The sequence below is a fragment of the Amblyomma maculatum genome, chromosome 7 (genome assembly GCF_055883805.1).
Source record: "Amblyomma maculatum isolate TAMU_Amacu chromosome 7, ASM5588380v1, whole genome shotgun sequence".
Classification (NCBI taxonomy): domain Eukaryota; kingdom Metazoa; phylum Arthropoda; class Arachnida; order Ixodida; family Ixodidae; genus Amblyomma; species Amblyomma maculatum.
Window position 1 is genome coordinate 57,171,471 of NC_139350.1, and position 13,866 is coordinate 57,185,336.

Here is a 13,866-nt window from a genome sequence, read left to right on the forward strand (position 1 = left end):
AACCCGGTTCTGTGCTAGCTGCATCCACTTGACCCCTGCGAACTTCTTAATCTCATCCGCCCACCTAACTTTCTGCCGCCCCCTGCTACGCTTTCCTTTCCTTGGAATCCAGTTTGTTACCCTCAGAGACCATCGGTTATCCTCTCTTCGCACTACATGTCCTGCCCATGTCCATTTCTTCTTCTTAATTTCCACTAGAATGTCGGTAACTTGAGTTATTTCTCTGACCCAATCTGCACGCTTCCTATCTCTTAATGTTACCCCTACCATTTTTCGTTCCATAGCCCTCTGGGTTGTCCTCAACTTAAGTAGAACTCTCTTGGTTAGCCTCCACGTTTCAGCCCCATAGGTGAGTACATGTCTGTAGCGGTATACAAAATGGCGAACCCTTAAACGCTGTAGCATATGCAAAAAAAAAAATGGTTTGGCTTGGTTTTGGGGTTTAACGTCCCGAAGCGACTAATGCTACGAGATACACCGTAGTGGAGGACTTCGGAAATTTCGACCACCTGGGGTTCTTTAATGTGTGCCGACATCGCACAGCACACGGGCGCCTAGCTTTACGCCTCCATCAAAAAGCGGCTGCCGAGGCAGGGATTCGATCCCGCGTCCTTGGGCACGGTAGTCAAGCGCCCTAACCACTGCGAATGCGTTGGCTTTCTCGGCTCTAAAATTCCATACTTTAACGTCATGCACAACCTATCGGAGAAGACAAATGATGAATATATTCACCAAGGCAGACAGCTGTGATTAAATTGTCTGCAACTGCACTGCTCATGAAAGAATCAACAGTAAAACATCAGTGTACTATTTTAGAGATTTGTGTGCTCTGATGTGAAGAGGTTGATGCAAGGGCAGCTGATGCATGTGCCAAGGCTGTATGGCAATGAGAAAGGCTTCAAGGATATATCCGACATGCGGCTGCTTGTGGCAGAACACCACCTCAGCATTTTCTAACAGAGTAACTGTGTACTATGAACACTGTTCTGAGAGCATGGCAGTTTAATTCATTTGCACTGAAAACTGTGAAACTGCACTGCCTGCTGTTAGAAACTTATCGGGTCTTGTTCAGACTCAAGCAGCACAGTATCAGGTCAATGAATGTGGCCATTCTCATTTAATCATTACTGATAATCTTAGCATGAATCGGTTCCCCTTGCATCAGTATGGTAGATTTATGGCTTATAGGGTTTAAGCCAAAGCGACTCAGGCTACGAGGACGCCGTAGTGAAGAGCGCTGGAAATTTTGACCACTTGCATTTTTGAACGTGCACAGACATTGCACAATGCATGGGGCCTTGCTTTTTGCACATTAAAAAGAAGCCTCTTCGAAGTGCAAATGGCCTACATTATGGCATATCAACAAATAAGCACGACGATTGACATGTGGAAAGTACATTGACACACGTAACCACTCTTTTGGCTCCTTGTTGCAATTACAGACCTTCAGGTGACCGTCTGTTCCTGTGCTTTGTCCTCTTTGCTACATCCCGTTGTTTTGCATGGCATTCGACTATGCATTTTTCCAGACTATCCCGAGCTTTCCAGTAAAGTGGTAAAGTGCAACAAAAAATGTAAGCGATACGTGCTGGCACTCCACTTGAGCAACTTAGTTCCACCTTTCTGGCACTCTAAGCAAATTTTTGCCACTCTCTGATAAAGTTTTCAAAGTGTTTTCATAACTTGAAAACGCCATCCATCCAGACTGCCAGCCGTGGATGAGGATCCCCTCGTACAAAAAAGGATGCCACACAGACACTGCCTTAATATGCAAGTCCTTTTTTTCAAGAGGAAAAAAAAAAAAATCCTGCCAGACTATAGTGCCTACCAACCACACTTGACCCATACCAGAATAAACTAAAAAATGCAAAAGCAGTACCAGTGTTGCTGAAACAGTAGTACAGCTGCCGTCTTTGCTTTCGCTTGACTTTCATATGGCCACAACAGTGCATGCCCGGCCAAATCACAGAATGCTTTAGCAAGCAGAGGCCAGGGGCCACATGATTGCAGATCTTGGCATAGAGTCCAACTAAAAACCCACCAGAGTTTGGCAATTCTCCTTCGTTCAGTCCTAGTTAACACATCTGTTCTCCCACTGGTCCTGCTGAGAAAAAGGTATGAACTGCCACATTACATTGTGTCAACATGGCTGTGGCTTACAGCTATGTTCGAGCCCACATAGCTGACTTTCCAGATACTCAAAACGCACGCTCAGAGGAGGGCTGCACTAATGATAAGCATCATCCACTGGCGACATACCATGACTCAATGTATTCAACTCGAATATTCCTGTATCTTGTTTTTTTTCAATTCATACCTTGATGACCACAACCCAAAACACATACTGCAGCAGCCACTAAAGTAAGAAAATAGTTTCGAATGGTGTTCTTTATTTGGACATAAATTCAACACAGATGACCACTAAAGTAAGAAAATAGTTTCGAATGGTGTTCTTTATTTGGACATAAATTCAACACAGATGAGAGGGAGCGTGAGATCCTTCGTCCAGTGTTGGTGCCCTAAGCAGACGTGGCACGCTACGTCTAGCCATGTACTACGAGAATCGAGCGCATACTTATATTACTCATAATATTGGCCGTCTAGGCAGATGGGGGCACCCACCAAGGGGTGCCATAAAGACCCGGTGCCTTGCTACACTGTACTGTATCCTCGAACAGTGCAGGTCATGAAGGTGTGCTTTAAATTATAAACAAACAGTGAGCAATACCCACTGTCAAGCTCCACTGCGACAACATAAGCTATATAATACAGCAATATACATAACCAACGAGATTGAGAAGCAGCAAACAGCTAGACAACAGCCTACCAGAAGATATAACGTGAGTGCATCCGTGAACACCAAACAATGTGCGTTCCTAGCATACAACATTCAGGGATGAAAAACAAGTACCCAAAAAATTATACGAGTGCCCCATGTTTCGCCTATGCAGCTCGCATGTACATCCTCATTGTCTTCTCTCTCTCCAGCTCTTGCGATATGGCAGACAATGATTGTGAGTGAGAAAAAAATACAATAATAATGCAACAAAAAAATCAGTACACCTAGGCACAATCTTTCAGACAAAAAACACGAAGCACAAAGAGGAAAGAGCAAGTGGACACCAAGAAAGAAAGCAACGAGAATGGGCATCAGACACAGTCAGTAGGAAGGTTCACATGGCATCTGGTGCTTTTTCAGTCATACTCGTGACTGCTCTCTCGCTTGGTGGCCGTCAGGCCCTTCTCATCGTGGATGTCTCGGTTCCGCAGCGTCTTGGATACATTCTCCGTCAGCCCCGTCTGTGTCAGCCTGCAATCAACCACCAGAGACCATTCTTGAGTGTGCTGCAATGCTACATAAGCTATATAGGACCCCCCGTGAAAAGAAATAGAAACAATTGAACGGACCAAATGCTAGATTTTAAGCGGCCATTCATTTCGGCGCAATGGGAAGTGGTTGGTTCCACAACAGTTTTGTTAGAGATACCGTAGGAAAATTTTACTGAGAATTTTAATATGAGTCCATGTGCCAATTTTAAGCAACCTGATGCTAGAAACTATAATTGCTGTGCATGATGGTGATTGAGCGTAGGTAAAAATATCATACAAAAAACAAAGTACAGACAGGTCTATTCAATTCATCTGCACTACATGAACTAGTTCTCATTGCGCTCCACTTTGCCATTCATTCCAGCAGTGCAACATGGCATCCGCTGAACGATGCCGTTTGTTTCAAAAAGTGCAGATCTCCTGCAGATCCAGTACAAGAAAAGTTCAGAAAAACTGCGCAGCTCCTCAATGGTGGGTGCGGAAATGGTGCAGTGGCTGCCACCATAGAAGCTAACAATGGCTCGTGTGACTATGGCTTGTGCGTTACAATTAACAATGAAGAGACTCGATTATTTCCACTTCAACAAAGAAACTAGTACTACACATACTCCGCACCCCACATGAAAAGCAAACTAATCCATGCAGTGCGATGCATGCTGACACTTCATGTTCAGTAGAAGAACGTTGTCACATAGTGGACCTTGCCGAAAATGGCAGTGTTTCACTACTAAACAACACTTGAATTTGTTTTATGTGATGAAATATTTAATGACAAATTAAAATGACAAATGCTTGTTTTTTGGCTATTGGAGTATTCAGTCTATACACTATTAGGCAAGACATTCTTATTTTTAGCATAATCTCATGACAAGTTTTAACTAGTTTTAGGTCTTTAAGTCGGGGTCCCCCGTTCGGGAAGTGTCCACTGTAAAACAATTGTGTATGGGCGGCAGGTTTGGTATATGGGATTTAACGTCCCAAATCGATTAAGGCTATGAGAGAGGCCGTAGTGCAGGGCTCCGGAAATTTCGACCACCTGGGGTTCTTTAATAACATGTGCTGACTGTTAAAAACACTTGGCACAAGCTAGCGATGCAGCCCCATGGGTTGCAATAGCAGGGTACTATGGTGTGTACCACATCCCCAATAAAAATCCTGCCTGGTAATTTTGCGTGACTGCGAGCACAACATGGCTTTTACAAAGTTAATTATTGTCTGGGCCAGTTTTGTCATTCGTAGCATATCCTGTTGTAGAGTAGTCAACAGAATCTGGCAGAGTGAGAAGACTATCTACAATAGAGTCAGAAGATATCAATCATTTGTCCATGCCCTTATAAGCCAAAACAAAACAAAAGGAAGATGACAGATGACACACGGTCACGCTATTAACAGCGACTATCATACATTCTCGCGTCATGAACCCATTATTTTTTTATTTTTCTTTGAAAAATGACATCAGTTTGGGGGAGGGTTCCTTGCGGTGGAAAAAGTTTGAATTTTTGTGTGACAGTCAAAATTTCATTTAAGCCCATACATACGTCTGTCAATCATGAATAAAAGCATGCAGTCAGCCGAGATCATGACGCCAGCTTTTAGCATCGTTTGCTTTAAAAAGTGTTTGCCGCTGTCCTACGTTAAAACAATTTTGCGGTAGTGGACAGCATTTGAACACTAAGTTCTCTTTCTTTGAAGCCACTCATCACGCGCCCTTGACAAACATCGGTCACCTTCCCTTTTCCTTATGTGCCCTGCCCATGGCCATTTATCCTTGTTTATCTTGGCTACACTATCATTAATTCACATGTCTTCGTTGGACCACTCTGTTCTCTTCCTGCCTTTCAACGTTGCACATAGCACTTTCTTCTCAATAGCTCATTAAACTGTCATAAATTTAGAATGAACTTCTTTCTCTAGTTTGTGTGTTTCCGCCCCATAGGAGAGTACAGGAAGATACAGCTGTTATATACTTTTCTCTTGCAGAACATTAGTAAACTGCCTTTATGATCTGAAAGTACCTGACAAATAAACTACCCCTTTCTTATTCTTCTAACTTAATTCACTCTCACGGCCAGGATTTGTGATCATTGCCTACTGTCACTAAAACCTTGCTGGCGCTTTTCTTTTAACTGCGAAAAATTAAAATTTTATCTCTGAAAGCACATAATCAAGACCACCTAATTTTGAAAAAAAAAAAAAATATATAACTGCTCAATGCGGTACAAAGTCATTTATTAACATAAATTATGAACTGCTAGTACTCAGAGAATTAGTCTGCAGTTACAGTCTTTGGTGTGGAAGAGATTTAGTAACACATCTGGTCCACAGACAATGACGAGCAGCAATCACTTTGTCACTGTTTCCGCATGCTTCACTCCCTTACCTTACAGTATTGCACTATGGGAAAGCCATTGCAAAGGCAACCTGTCACCACATTCACGCTTTTTGTGCTGATTTACGTGATTGCAGTTTTCAGATTAAGCGCTGAGAGGACTATGCTGTGTTTCTCAAATTCGTGCTGCGTCTCCATGGGAACGACCCCCTCATACGTTCACACGATGTCAATCTAAGATGCTTTGCCCCGTTGCACCCAGGCACCGCAGAGAAGCCCCAAAGATGGGTGACTGTCGCTGGTTTTCAATTCAGCTCTTCATGCCGCGTGCCCCCCGGTTTGACCTGCTTGTATGTTAGCACCTGTGCGGTCAATAACTAAGCATACTATACGACCACAATTTGTCAAAATTTTGAACGTAGTAGCCAGAACATTGTGTTATCCGGGAATGCATCAATCGGAAAAAAGGCAGTCTAATTCTATGGTAAAGTTTTAATTATTTCCGTATCATACCTATTCAAATTGATTACCGCTGATCGATGCTTTAAATTGCCGATTTCAAAATGTTGGAATTGTTTCTCGGACACACAGCCCGCCCAGTGGTTAGTCTGGGTGCTGCTTTTGTAGAACCAGTTTAAATTTCCTGCTCTGGTGACGTTCTGATTTTTGATGGACCTCTTTGAGAACTAATGTGCATGTGTTGCTGCGGAAGAGGACGTGGCGGCCGTACTTGGAAGAAAAAAAAAAGCCTGCCACTCATGGCAATGCAGCATTAATTTCTAGGTGGCTTTGGCGCCACCAGGTAGCTCTGCGTAGCCGTGACGTAGGCCTAGGCCTACGTCACCTAGTCTAGGAAGGCCTAGTCTGCGTAGGCCTAGTCTAGGAAGTTGTAACATTTGTGGTAGGTAGGGTAGGTGGTTCGTCGATTGCGGCAAGTTGCTACGAGTTTGAGTTACGGGTTTAGTTGTAGCCGGTTGCAGCTTTGATATTTTACGCCTGCAGTAGCATTGTGAATGTGCGGTTTATTTTAAACGCCCGGAAATACTGTGTCGAACCAAGCGTTCTTGTGATCCGCCGTGTTCAATACAAGACATGTCTGATCAGCCTACAGGACGTGCACGGGGGCCTTCTCAGCCACCACCTCAGGCATACCAGCAACAGCCACAACAGCACCCAAGCTACCAGCAACTGCCTGGTGCCATGGCTGCGCCACCACAGCAGCAGGCAGCGTTCCAGCCGGCACCAACAATGGCGTCATCAACTGGGCGTGCTGCTCATAGGCCTGGAACGTTAGTGCGACCTGGAGATATTACTCAGGCACCCCCTCAGCCGCCCACCGAGCAGATGGGCGCCATGAGCCTGGCCGGAGGAGACACTGCAGGCAGGGGCGCCCGCCGTGGTCGGCGGGATGAGATTGCTATCCTTGCCACCCGGCCACAGCGTATCACTGACAGAAAGGGTACCACTGGGAACCCTATTAGGCTGTTGTCAAACTATTTCCGCCTGGAGACGATGCCAAACTGGGCCATTCAACAGTATCACGTGGACTTCGCACCGAACATTGAGTCGTCCCGGCTGCGTAGTGCTTTTCTAAGGGATCACCGGGACAGGTTCGGAGGAAGCTACATATTTGATGGCATGTCTGATTTGAAGAGTTCCACTCGTCTGGAGCACAAGGTGACGGAACTGTACTCTCAGCGGCGCACTGATGGTGCCCAGATCCGCATCACGGTGAAGCATGTCCAGGAGCTGGCACCGAACAACCCTGAGCTGCTCAGGATCTTCAATACTCAAATGCGAAGGAACCTCGAGAGTATGCAGTTTGTCCAGATCCGGCGCCAGTTCTTCAATGCTGCTGGTCCAAAGCCTATCAGCCGTCACAGCCTGGAGATCTGGGAGGGCCTGACCACTGCTGTGGGCCAGCATGACGGAGGCATCCTCATGGTGGTCGACACAGTGCACAAGGTTCTGCGTACGGAGAATGTGCTCCACCTGCTTGGGTCTCTGCAGCAGTCTACCCGTGGCAACTACAAGGACGAAGTCATGAAGGCTGTCGTTGGATCAATCGTCATGACCAGGTACAACAACAAGACGTATCGTGTGGACGACATTGACTGGTCTAAGAACCCACAGCAGACGTTTGACACCAAGGAGGGCCCGATCACCTACCTGAAGTACTACAAAGATCACTACAACAAGGACATTTGGGACATGAACCAGCCACTGCTCGTGTGCCGTCCCAGAGAGAGGGACATACGGGTGGGCCGCACTGACAACCTTTACCTAATTCCCGAGCTGTGCTTCCTCACAGGGCTCACTGACGACATCCGCTCCAACTTCACCATCATGAAGGATTTGGCCAGTGAAATGAAGCTGGACCCCGTAAAGCGTGTTGTCAACTTGCAGGAGTTTATGAAGAACATGACCAGAAATCCACAGGTCACAAAGGAGATGGACCAATGGGGGTTGAAGTTTTCTGAAAAGCTGGTTGAGATCTCTGGTCGTCAAGTGCAGCCAGAGAGAGTGATTCATGGAAACAACATCAGGTCACCCGTGAACTCGTCGACGGCAGACTTCTTGCGCGAGATGCGAGACAAAACTATGTTCAAGGCTATCCAGATCCGATCATGGGTGGTTGTGTGCACCCGCCGTGACATGAAGAATGCGCAAGACTTTGTGCGTGAGCTCATGTGTGTGGGCCCACCAATGGGAGTGACCCTGCAGCAGCCACAGGTGATTGCTCTGGATGATGACCGTGTGGGCAGCTACATAAACGGCCTCAAGAATGTCCCTCGGGAGACTGAGATGCTCATGGCGGTGTTCCCCAACAACCGCAGGGACCGTTACGATGGACTCAAGAAGGTTGCCTGCGTTGACATGGGACTGCACACCCAGGTGATGCTGGGCAGGACCATCAGCAACAAGAAGAACCTGAAGTCTGTGGCAACAAAGGTGGCCATCCAGATGAACTGCAAGTTGGGTGGAGAAGCTTGGGCTGTTGAGATCCCGCTTCAAAACGTCATGTGTATCGGCTACGACACCTACCACGATTGCCGCCAGAAGGGACTGTCAGCTGGTGGCTTTGTGGCCAGTTTGAACAAGACCCTGACTCGATGGTACTCACGTGTGAGCTTCCACCAGACTCACCAGGAGCTCGGCAGTGCACTGAAGACCCACCTGGCATTGTCGATGAAACAGTACCAGGAAGAGAACAATGCAGTTCCAGAGCGCATCCTCTTCTTCCGTGATGGTGTGTCGTATGGCCAGCTGCTTCAGGTGCAGGAGTGGGAGGTTGGCCAAATCCAAAGCTTGCTGACCGAAATGTTTCCAGGGAGAGAACCTCAGCTCGCATTTGTTGTGGTGACCAAGAGGATAGCAGCCCGTTTCTTCAGCATTGACAACAGGGGTGGCTACCAGAACCCGCCTCCAGGAACAGTGATTGACAACATGGTTACCCGGCCAGAACGGTACGACTTCTACCTTGTCTCGCAGAGTGTGCGTCAGGGCACAGTGGCTCCTACTCACTTCAATGTCATCCACGATACCACCACGCTCAAGCCAGAGCACATGCAGAGACTCTCCTACAAGCTCACTCACTTGTATTTCAATTGGCCAGGTACCATCCGTGTTCCTGCTCCATGCCAGTATGCCCACAAGCTGGCATTTCTGGCAGGCCAGAGTCTTCACGCTGAGCCACACAAGAGATTGTCCACCACTCTCTTCTATTTGTAATAAGCACCCATCGAGACCCACAAGCACTGCCAGTTTCATTTGCATTCTTGTAGCAGCTGCGCCTCTCAATCCTTGATGTCCTTTCTGCTTTGTACTTTCGAGTTCCTTCTCTGTTTTATATTTTGATTTCCATGCCCCCTTCTTCCTTTCGTTGCCTACATTTCACGCCTTGTACAAGTGGCGTAGGAACACTGAAGCAGTATCCTCCCATCAATGCCAGGCGTAACGAGATGCTTGGTTTGGTGGCTGTGTTCTATCCAGCTGCAAAGGGTACCTCACATGCTGGTGACTGAGCCACCTGTAACATTGTTGGGGTGTGCTGCTCTTTAATGTTTTCCATTATCATGCTGCAGGCCAAAAGATTTGTTTGTAATCTTTTTTTTTATTTTTTACATATTGTTGCTTCTCCTTTGGAGAAGCAACAATAATAAAAAAAAAAAAGGCAGTTATTCAAATTATTGCTGGAATGCAATTTATTTCGTTATCGTACAAAGTTTGCATTTCTGTAACCCACTTTGAGTTGATGTTTTTTGGCAAGGGTCTAGTGCCTTGCAATGTTTCAGAATATGTTTCACTGTTAAAATGTCATCACATTGAATAAAAATTAAAAAAAAAAAAGGGCACCAAAACTTTATCGCTGCGTACGCGTGTACGAAGCCACTGCTTTACACAATTGCGGTTAATAATGGACAATAATGCGGCACAATTTATCTTCCGAAAAAAAAAAATGGCCTTTAAAAAGCGCCTTTTCCAAATTGAAAAGCATTGCTGCACTTCCGCTGGGCAAACTGCCATCTCGTAGCGCTCAGACGAATCAGGGGACTCCATCTGAGACCGGCACGGGCCGCTGTCTCGCAGCGTGCCCAGAAATGAGAAACGCGTTAGTAAAAATATGCACATGATTTCGTATCAAAAATGATGCACTGATGCTACCGTCCGTTGTGCAGCGTTCAGGATGGTTTCTAACCATTTCGCTTCAGATTTAGCATCCATTTGCTAGCCAAATTGGTGGCTAGTTTGCAGGCAGGAATTTGAGCAGACAACTTCTGTACCTCCGTCTGTATGCCATTCTTCTTTTCCCCTTAACCTAAACCAACCAAATGAGATTTAAAGCTCTGTGGTGAGTGTCAATGTAAACGTGCGGAATGAAAAAGCGAGTCGCTATCACGTCTACTCTTACGGTAAAGCTTGTGCTCGTAATTTTGACTGCGACAACTGTCAAGCAGATGTTCCCCAGTTCTGTAGTATTGGCGCAACATCGTGACGTGCCGAATGGTAAGCACGCATTATGCATGACTCACCATAAGGGGTCCGAGTACATTTGCTTTATATCTAACCATGTTGCATAATTTAGAAAAGACCACAGGCACTAATTATTACGATTTGTTCGTTGAACACTATTACACAAGACGAAAAGAGAGGTAAAACATGTCTGTCATCATCATCATCAGCCTGATTATACCCACTGCAGGGCGAAGGCCTCTCCCATATTTCTCCACTTAACCCGGTTCTGTGCTAGCTGCATCCACTTGACCCCTGCGAACTTCTTAATCTCATCCGCCCACCTAACTTTCTGCCGCCCCCTGCTACGCTTTCCTTTCCTTGGAATCCAGTTTGTTACCCTCAGAGACCATCGGTTATCCTCTCTTCGCACTACATGTCCTGCCCATGTCCATTTCTTCTTAATTTCCACTAGAATGTCGGTAACTTGAGTTATTTCTCTGACCCAATCTGCACGCTTCCTATCTCTTAATGTTACCCCTACCATTTTTCGTTCCATAGCCCTCTGGGTTGTCCTCAACTTAAGTAGAACTCTCTTGGTTAGCCTCCACGTTTCAGCCCCATAGGTGAGTACATGTCTGTAGCGGTATACAAAATGGCGAACCCTTAAACGCTGTAGCATATGCAAAAAAAAAAATGGTTTGGCTTGGTTTTGGGGTTTAACGTCCCGAAGCGACTAATGCTACGAGATACACCGTAGTGGAGGACTTCGGAAATTTCGACCACCTGGGGTTCTTTAATGTGTGCCGACATCGCACAGCACACGGGCGCCTAGCTTTACGCCTCCATCAAAAAGCGGCTGCCGAGGCAGGGATTCGATCCCGCGTCCTTGGGCACGGTAGTCAAGCGCCCTAACCACTGCGAATGCATGCGTTGGCTTTCTCGGCTCTAAAATTCCATACTTTAACGTCATGCACAACCTATCGGAGAAGACAAATGATGAATATATTCACCAAGGCAGACAGCTGTGATTAAATTGTCTGCAACTGCACTGCTCATGAAAGAATCAACAGTAAAACATCAGTGTACTATTTTAGAGATTTGTGTGCTCTGATGTGAAGAGGTTGATGCAAGGGCAGCTGATGCATGTGCCAAGGCTGTATGGCAATGAGAAAGGCTTCAAGGATATATCCGACATGCGGCTGCTTGTGGCAGAACACCACCTCAGCATTTTCTAACAGAGTAACTGTGTACTATGAACACTGTTCTGAGAGCATGGCAGTTTAATTCATTTGCACTGAAAACTGTGAAACTGCACTGCCTGCTGTTAGAAACTTATCGGGTCTTGTTCAGACTCAAGCAGCACAGTATCAGGTCAATGAATGTGGCCATTCTCATTTAATCATTACTGATAATCTTAGCATGAATCGGTTCCCCTTGCATCAGTATGGTAGATTTATGGCTTATAGGGTTTAAGCCAAAGCGACTCAGGCTACGAGGACGCCGTAGTGAAGAGCGCTGGAAATTTTGACCACTTGCATTTTTGAACGTGCACAGACATTGCACAATGCATGGGGCCTTGCTTTTTGCACATTAAAAAGAAGCCTCTTCGAAGTGCAAATGGCCTACATTATGGCATATCAACAAATAAGCACGACGATTGACATGTGGAAAGTACATTGACACACGTAACCACTCTTTTGGCTCCTTGTTGCAATTACAGACCTTCAGGTGACCGTCTGTTCCTGTGCTTTGTCCTCTTTGCTACATCCCGTTGTTTTGCATGGCATTCGACTATGCATTTTTCCAGACTATCCCGAGCTTTCCAGTAAAGTGGTAAAGTGCAACAAAAAATGTAAGCGATACGTGCTGGCACTCCACTTGAGCAACTTAGTTCCACCTTTCTGGCACTCTAAGCAAATTTTTGCCACTCTCTGATAAAGTTTTCAAAGTGTTTTCATAACTTGAAAACGCCATCCATCCAGACTGCCAGCCGTGGATGAGGATCCCCTCGTACAAAAAAGAATGCCACACAGACACTGCCTTAATATGCAAGTCCTTTTTTTCAAGAGGAAAAAAAAAAAAATCCTGCCAGACTATAGTGCCTACCAACCACACTTGACCCATACCAGAATAAACTAAAAAATGCAAAAGCAGTACCAGTGTTGCTGAAACAGTAGTACAGCTGCCGTCTTTGCTTTCGCTTGACTTTCATATGGCCACAACAGTGCATGCCCGGCCAAATCACAGAATGCTTTAGCAAGCAGAGGCCAGGGGCCACATGATTGCAGATCTTGGCATAGAGTCCAACTAAAAACCCACCAGAGTTTGGCAATTCTCCTTCGTTCAGTCCTAGTTAACACATCTGTTCTCCCACTGGTCCTGCTGAGAAAAAGGTATGAACTGCCACATTACATTGTGTCAACATGGCTGTGGCTTACAGCTATGTTCAAGCCCACATAGCTGACTTTCCAGATACTCAAAACGCACGCTCAGAGGAGGGCTGCACTAATGATAAGCATCATCCACTGGCGACATACCATGACTCAATGTATTCAACTCGAATATTCCTGTATCTTGTTTTTTTTCAATTCATACCTTGATGACCACAACCCAAAACACATACTGCAGCAGCCACTAAAGTAAGAAAATAGTTTCGAATGGTGTTCTTTATTTGGACATAAATTCAACACAGATGACCACTAAAGTAAGAAAATAGTTTCGAATGGTGTTCTTTATTTGGACATAAATTCAACACAGATGAGAGGGAGCGTGAGATCCTTCGTCCAGTGTTGGTGCCCTAAGCAGACGTGGCACGCTACGTCTAGCCATGTACTACGAGAATCGAGCGCATACTTATATTACTCATAATATTGGCCGTCTAGGCAGATGGGGGCACCCACCAAGGGGTGCCATAAAGACCCGGTGCCTTGCTACACTGTACTGTATCCTCGAACAGTGCAGGTCATGAAGGTGTGCTTTAAATTATAAACAAACAGTGAGCAATACCCACTGTCAAGCTCCACTGCGACAACATAAGCTATATAATACAGCAATATACATAACCAACGAGATTGAGAAGCAGCAAACAGCTAGACAACAGCCTACCAGAAGATATAACGTGAGTGCATCCGTGAACACCAAACAATGTGCGTTCCTAGCATACAACATTCAGGGATGAAAAACAAGTACCCAAAAAATTATACGAGTGCCCCATGTTTCGCCTATGCAGCTCGCATGTACATCCTCATTGT

At 45.8% G+C, this 13,866-nt stretch overlaps 1 pseudogene; it reads left to right on the forward strand.

Annotated features, from left to right (window-relative positions):
* Window positions 1-6,736: 6,736 nt before the first annotated feature.
* On the forward strand, window positions 6,737-9,416 carry LOC146183318 (piwi-like protein Siwi pseudogene; annotated as a pseudogene).
* Window positions 9,417-13,866: the final 4,450 nt, after the last annotated feature.